The sequence below is a fragment of the Protomyctophum bolini genome (assembly GCF_963924005.1).
Source record: "Protomyctophum bolini genome assembly, chromosome: 21".
Classification (NCBI taxonomy): Eukaryota; Metazoa; Chordata; class Actinopteri; order Myctophiformes; family Myctophidae; genus Protomyctophum; species Protomyctophum bolini.
Genome location: NC_137882.1, coordinates 35,052,984 through 35,059,357, shown reverse-complemented (window position 1 = coordinate 35,059,357; position 6,374 = coordinate 35,052,984).

Below are 6,374 nucleotides of genomic sequence, written 5' to 3'. Positions count from 1 at the left end.
GCAGGAAAATAATAAAACTAGGGCACAGCTTGCAGCAGAAGACACTAGAGGTCACACAGAGTTATAGGCCTGCCTAAACAGGTGGGTTTTGAGGTGAGTTTGGAATATAGTGATAGAGTCCATGTTTCTGATGTCAGGGGGGAGGGAGTTCCAGAGGTGAGGGGCAGAGCGGCTGAAGGCTCTTGAGCCCATGGTGGAGAGACGGGCTGGGAGGACTTTCAGGGTGAGGGAGGAGGCAGACCTGAGAGACCGGGTGGGGATGTTGATGTGGACAAGGTCAGACAGGTATGGGGGGGGCGAGGTTATGGATGGCCTTGAATGTGTGGAGAAGGATTTTGAAGTCGATACGGTATTTGATGGGGAGCCAGTGGAGTTGGTGTAAAACAGGGGTGATGTGACTGATGGCAGGGGTTCTGGTGATGATACGGGCAGCAGCATTCTGGACTAGTTGCAGTTTATGGAGGAGTTTGTGGGGGAGACCAAAGAGAAGGGAATTACAGTAGTCCAGGCGGGAAGTGACAAGAGAGTGAACCAGGATTGCGGCACTGTGGGGAGTGAGTGAGGGGCGGAGGCGGTTGATGTTTCTGATGTGGAAGTAGGCGGATCGGATGGTGGTGTTGATGTGGGTGTGGAATGAAAGGGTACTGTCGAGGACGACACCCAGACTCTTAACCTGAGGGGAGGGGGAAACCGAGGAGTTGTCAATGGTGAGAGTGAAACTGGGTTGCTTGGTGAGTGTGGATTTAGAACCAATGAGGACTACCTCGGTTTTATCACTGTTGAGTTTGAGGAAATTGGAGGTGAACCAGGACTTGATTTCCTGCAAACAGGTACAGAGGGAGGAGGGTGGGAAGGTGGAAGAAGGTTTGGAGGAGACGTAGAGCTGGGTGTCGTCCGCGTAACAGTGGAAAAGGATGTTGTATTTGCGGAAAATCTGTCCAAGGGGGAGGAGATAAATGATAAATAGGATAGGGCCAAGTACAGAGCCCTGGGGGACACCGGAGGAGATGGGGGAGGGATGGGAAGTGAAAGATTTGAGCTGAATGAACTGAGTACGGCCAGAGAGGTATGAGTGAAACCAGTCTAGGGGTGTGTCGGATATACCAATGGAGGCTAGTCGCTCGAGGAGGGTGGAGTGTGAGATGGTGTCAAAAGCTGCGCTCAGATCCAGGAGGATGAGGATGGATACTAGTCCAGAGTCAGCAGCAATCAGGAGGTCATTGGTGATTTTGAGGAGGGCTGTTTCTGTGCTGTGACGGGGGCGAAAACCGGACTGGAACTGTTCATAGAGGTTATTGTTGGTGAGGTGAGCTTGGATCTGTGAAGCAACTGTTTTTTCCAGGATTTTTGCAAGGAATGGCAGGTTGGAGATGGGGCGTAGGTTATTGAAGATGTTGGGGTCTAGACCAGGTTTCTTTAATAAAGGTGTGACTGCAGCAGTTTTGAGAGATGGAGGGACAGAACCAGAGGTGAGGGAGGAGTGAATGATGGCAGTTATCAGGGGCAGCAGAGAGGGGAGGGAGGCTATAACCAGGGAGGATGGCAGGGGGTCAAGTTGGCAGGTGGAAAGCTTGGATGTCTGGATGAGTTTAGCTATATCAGTGGCAGAGGGGAGTTCGAAGCAGGAGAGAGGTAGAGAGAGGGGGGGGTGGGGAACAAAAGGAGGTGGACAACTGGACATGTGAGGGGTCAGTTGCTGATGAATAGTGGCTATTTTTGTATTAAAAAATGACATCAGGGAGTTGCAGTGGTCAGTGGAGTAGAAATGTGGGGGGAGGGAATCCGGGGGGCGGAGTTAGTTATTTACCACTGAAAACAGGGCCCTGGTGTTACCAGCACCAGCAGTGATTTTGTCCGTGAAATATTGAGATTTGGCTGAGGAGAGGGCATCTTTGTAGAGAAGGATATGGGAGTGGTACATCTGTTTGTGGACAGTGAGACCAGTTTTGCTGGAAAGCCGCTCCAGCTGGCGACCTTCTGCTTTCAGCTGACGTAGGTGGGGGGAGAACCAGGGGGAAGAGTTGGGGAATGACACAGTCCGGGTTTTGAGGGGGGCAAGTGAATTTAGCAGAGTCTGGAGACCATCATTGTAGGAGGAAACCAGTTGTTCTGGGGTGCATGGGGGGGTGATGGTGGGAAAACGGTCAATACCAGTGGTGAGGTCGGTTTGATTAATGTTTCTGATATTGCGGAAGGACATGGTGCGAGACAGTTTGGTTTTGGACAGTGTCAGATTTAAGTGAAATGAAACAAGCATGTGGTCAGAGATGGGGAGACAGACAGCAGAACAGTTGAGAGGAGTGACACCAGAAAAACAGACAATGTCCAGAATATGACCTTTGGAGTGTGTAGGGAAATTAATGTGTTGTTGGAGACCAAAACTGTCCAGGCATGAAATGAAGTCTTTAGTGAGAGCATGATTATTATTGTCCATGTGAATATTTGCATCACCTACCAAAAATATATTAGATGAGAGTGAACAAATGTGAGTGAGAAGTGTAGTGAATTCATCAGTGAAATCCTTGTTTGGTTTGGGTGGGCGGTATATATTGACTAAAACAGTTGGAGTGGGTCCATTTAGTTGTATAACCACGGACTCGAATGAACGAGATACTGGCACTGTGACAGCTGAGACCTTCCAAGTCTATTAGATATTAGATATTAGATGATGCACTGTGTTGAAAATGACTGTAGACGTCGAGAGAAAGAAGAAAGTCAGTCAGACAGACAGACACACAGACAGACAGACAGACAGACAGACAGACAGACAGACAGTGATGTTGTCTTGGACCATTTCCAAAGCAGGAGGATCAAAGGGATTCCATCAAGCTGCTGTAGCAGTGAGGAACAAACTGTATTCCTTTGAAGGCTACTGTGATGGAGGGACCTTCAACAACATGGAACAGATTGATGTCCATGTCTTCAACACAGTGTCTTTATGCTGGAAGAAGTTACCTCCCGGGGAACCTGGAAAACGAGACGTTGACCTTGAGGTTCCATGCAGGCGCTACGCCCACACAGCTGTGTTGGTTGAAGATACAGTCTACATCTGGGGAGGATACTGTAGAGGGAAGTACTACAATGTGCTTTATGCATTTGATCTTGACGTCAACATATGGTTCAAACCCAGGGTTTCTGGGACTGTTCCAGAGGAGAGGTATTATCACTCAGCCTCTGTGTTGGAGAAGGTCATGTTTATCCATGGAGGATACACCAAGCTGAATATATCCACTAATGACATGTACAAGTTGGACACCAGCACGATGGTCTGGTCTTTAATTAACACCAAAGGAACTCCTTAACACCTCCTGCTTCACACCATCACTCTGCTACCATCATCGGGACAAAGATGTTTGTATTTGGGGGCTACATGTGGGGTCAGTACTGCAACACCATTAGAGTGTTTGACACAGAGACCGACCACTGGCTAAGCACACCTTCTGCACAGCCGCTTCCAGAAGGACGCTACCATCATTTAGCATTTACCTACAATGGAGAGCTGTACATATTTGGTGGCTAGAACGGTAACAAGAACCTAAACGATGTGTGGAAATTCCGTCCAGAGACCTTCTCCTGGAAGAAGGTTGAGCCCAAGGGGAAAGGACCAGGTCCAATGCGTGGTATGTGCTGTTGCATTGTGGGAGATCGTATCATCCTCTTTGGAGGAAGTAAAAGAGATAACACTATCTTTGATGAGCTGTTCATCTTAGACTTGAGTCCTAGTCTTAAGACGTTATGTAAGCTAGAAGTTATTCAGTATGCTCTGGACCAATCAGAACTCACACACGACATCAGGTGGGAACTGGCAGCCATGACCAAAACATCGTCAAAGAACAACATGTCAGCCAACTGAGAGAAAACGAGACATTCTTAGAGTTCTAACCTGACAGTGAAGGCTCGCCCCGAACCGGGCCAGCCCTGGACCTAACCAGGTACAGAGCCCTGGGGCGCTCCGCTCAACTAATATAGTTGTAAAGGTTTCATAAAATGTATTTTATTTATTTTTATTTTTCGTTTTATGACCTCAATCACACCCAAAACAAACCAGAACCTTGAACATTAAGTGGATTTTCTGTGGTTTGGAGTTTTCTCTGGGGTTTGGAAGCCTTTTGAGCTGCAATGGCGTAAACAGGCGAAACTGTGAAAACAGTGACCTCTGCTGGCAAATCCCATTGACATATAATGGGATTTGCAGGCTGTGACATCACAAACAGCAGGAACATCAGAGCACTTGTTTGAGCCAGAAAACCACAGACCACCGACAATATACTGAATGTTGAAAGCTCAGTTTTTGTGGGTGCAACTGATCTCAGAAAACCTAAAAAAAAGCACACCTGTGTGAAGTGAGTGGTGGGGAGAGTTCCAGACCCCCAGGAACGCGTCCAGGGGCCGGGCTGGTTCCGGCGTGCCGCCCCGCGTCCCAAATGGTTGAGAAATGACAGAGTTACCGTGCGGCAGTCTCTCTACCCTCTACTGTCACTGTACTGTACTGGCACACCCAAAAGCATCATATATACAGTTAATAATGTGCGTGTGTGTTTGTGTGTGCGTTAGGTTGCGCACAGGTGGTGAAAAACAACCATATTGTTTTCATAACACACACACATACATAGTTCCATAAGGGAGTGATTGCACCACTCGAAAAATTAAGAAAAACTACAAAAAACTTGTTTTTCTTGTTTTTTTTTAGTCAAAACTGCTCTAAAAGGAACCGTCACCTTCACATCCACCACAGTAAAGGAACCGTCACCGTCAATCTATGTGAAGCGCTTTGGATTTTCCATTTTCCGTTTTCCATTTTCTGTCTTCATAATGTTTATGTTGCGGTCTCCAAACAGAGTAAGAACAACAAGGGGCTCGAATTGGATCACAAAATCACAAGTTTAACGGTTTTTATTAACCAACTTCCCCACAGAGGTATTAAATCACTGGGTGTGAGCAACGGAAATATCAAACAAAACACATTTCAGTGGTACTTTACCAACTTAGAAGAACAAAAGGAGACCTGGAGATGCCGGCCAAAACAGGAGAATGACGGGGGGGGGGGGGGGGGGGGCACCCCCTATAGGGACATCGAAGCTGTCTCCCCCCTCCCCTAACTTACAACCAACTAAATAATACAACGAAAACTATGACTGCCGCTCACCGAGTGGCACGCTGCAAGCTTGTAGATCTGCTATTATTGTCAAATGTGGCACAAATTGGGGATATATATTCTTTCAGAGTGAACGTTTTTAACTCAAATCTTTGATTCTGGGGGGGGGGGGGGTCCCTGGAACAACATATTATCAGATGGGGGTCCCTGGAACAACATATTTTCAGATGGGGGTCCCTGGAACAACATATTTTGAGATCACGGCAAAATACATATAATTCTGGGGCTCCTTATAATGAAAAAGGTTTAGCACCAATGACATAGAAACATGTGTCAGGATTTAGAAGACATTTTGTAGAATCGGCGTTAGGCCTAAATGGGTTAAAATAAAATCATGTTGCCAGTATGGAAAAGCGAATACAAAACAACTCACCCTTTTACCAACTTGCCCCTTTACCAACTCACCTGGGCGTATAGCTGGTGGAACTGCACTGCCTGGTATTCCTAAAGTAGTCTAAATAAATTATGTTTAAACGGTTAAACCTAACCCTATAACTAAACTAAACCCCAGTAAAACTATGCCTAAACCTAACCCTATACCTAAACTCAACCTCAGTAAAACTATGCCTAAACCTAACCCTATACCTAAACTTAACCCCAGTAAAACTATGCCTAAACCTAACCCTATACCTAAACTTAACCCCAGTAAAACTATGCCTAAACCTAACCCTATAACTAAACTAAACCCCAGTAAAACTATGCCTAAACCTAATCCTATACCTAAACTTAACCCCAGTAAAACTATGCCTAAACCTAATCCTATACCTAAACTTAATCCCAGTAAAACTATGCCTAAACCTAATCCTATACCTAAACTCAACCCCAGTAAAACTATGCCTAAACCTAACCCTACACCTAAACTTAACCCCAGTAAAACTATGCCTAAACCTAATCCTATACCTAAACTTAATCCCAGTAAAACTATGCCTAAACCTAACCCTATACCTAAACTCAACCCCAGTAAAACTATGCCTAAACCTAACCCTATACCTAAACTTAACCCCAGTAAAACTATGCCTAAACCTAACTCTATACCTAAACCTAATATATTAGCGCCCCTCACTTCACACAGGTGTGATTTTTGTCTTACACAAACATTAAATTCCCATTGACAATGAATGGAGAACATCATAGTGAGCAAATCCAGTGCTAACTGCAGCCTCCTCCTCCAAACCTTAAATACTAGTATCATCAGAATATGATCATGTATCATCTGGTA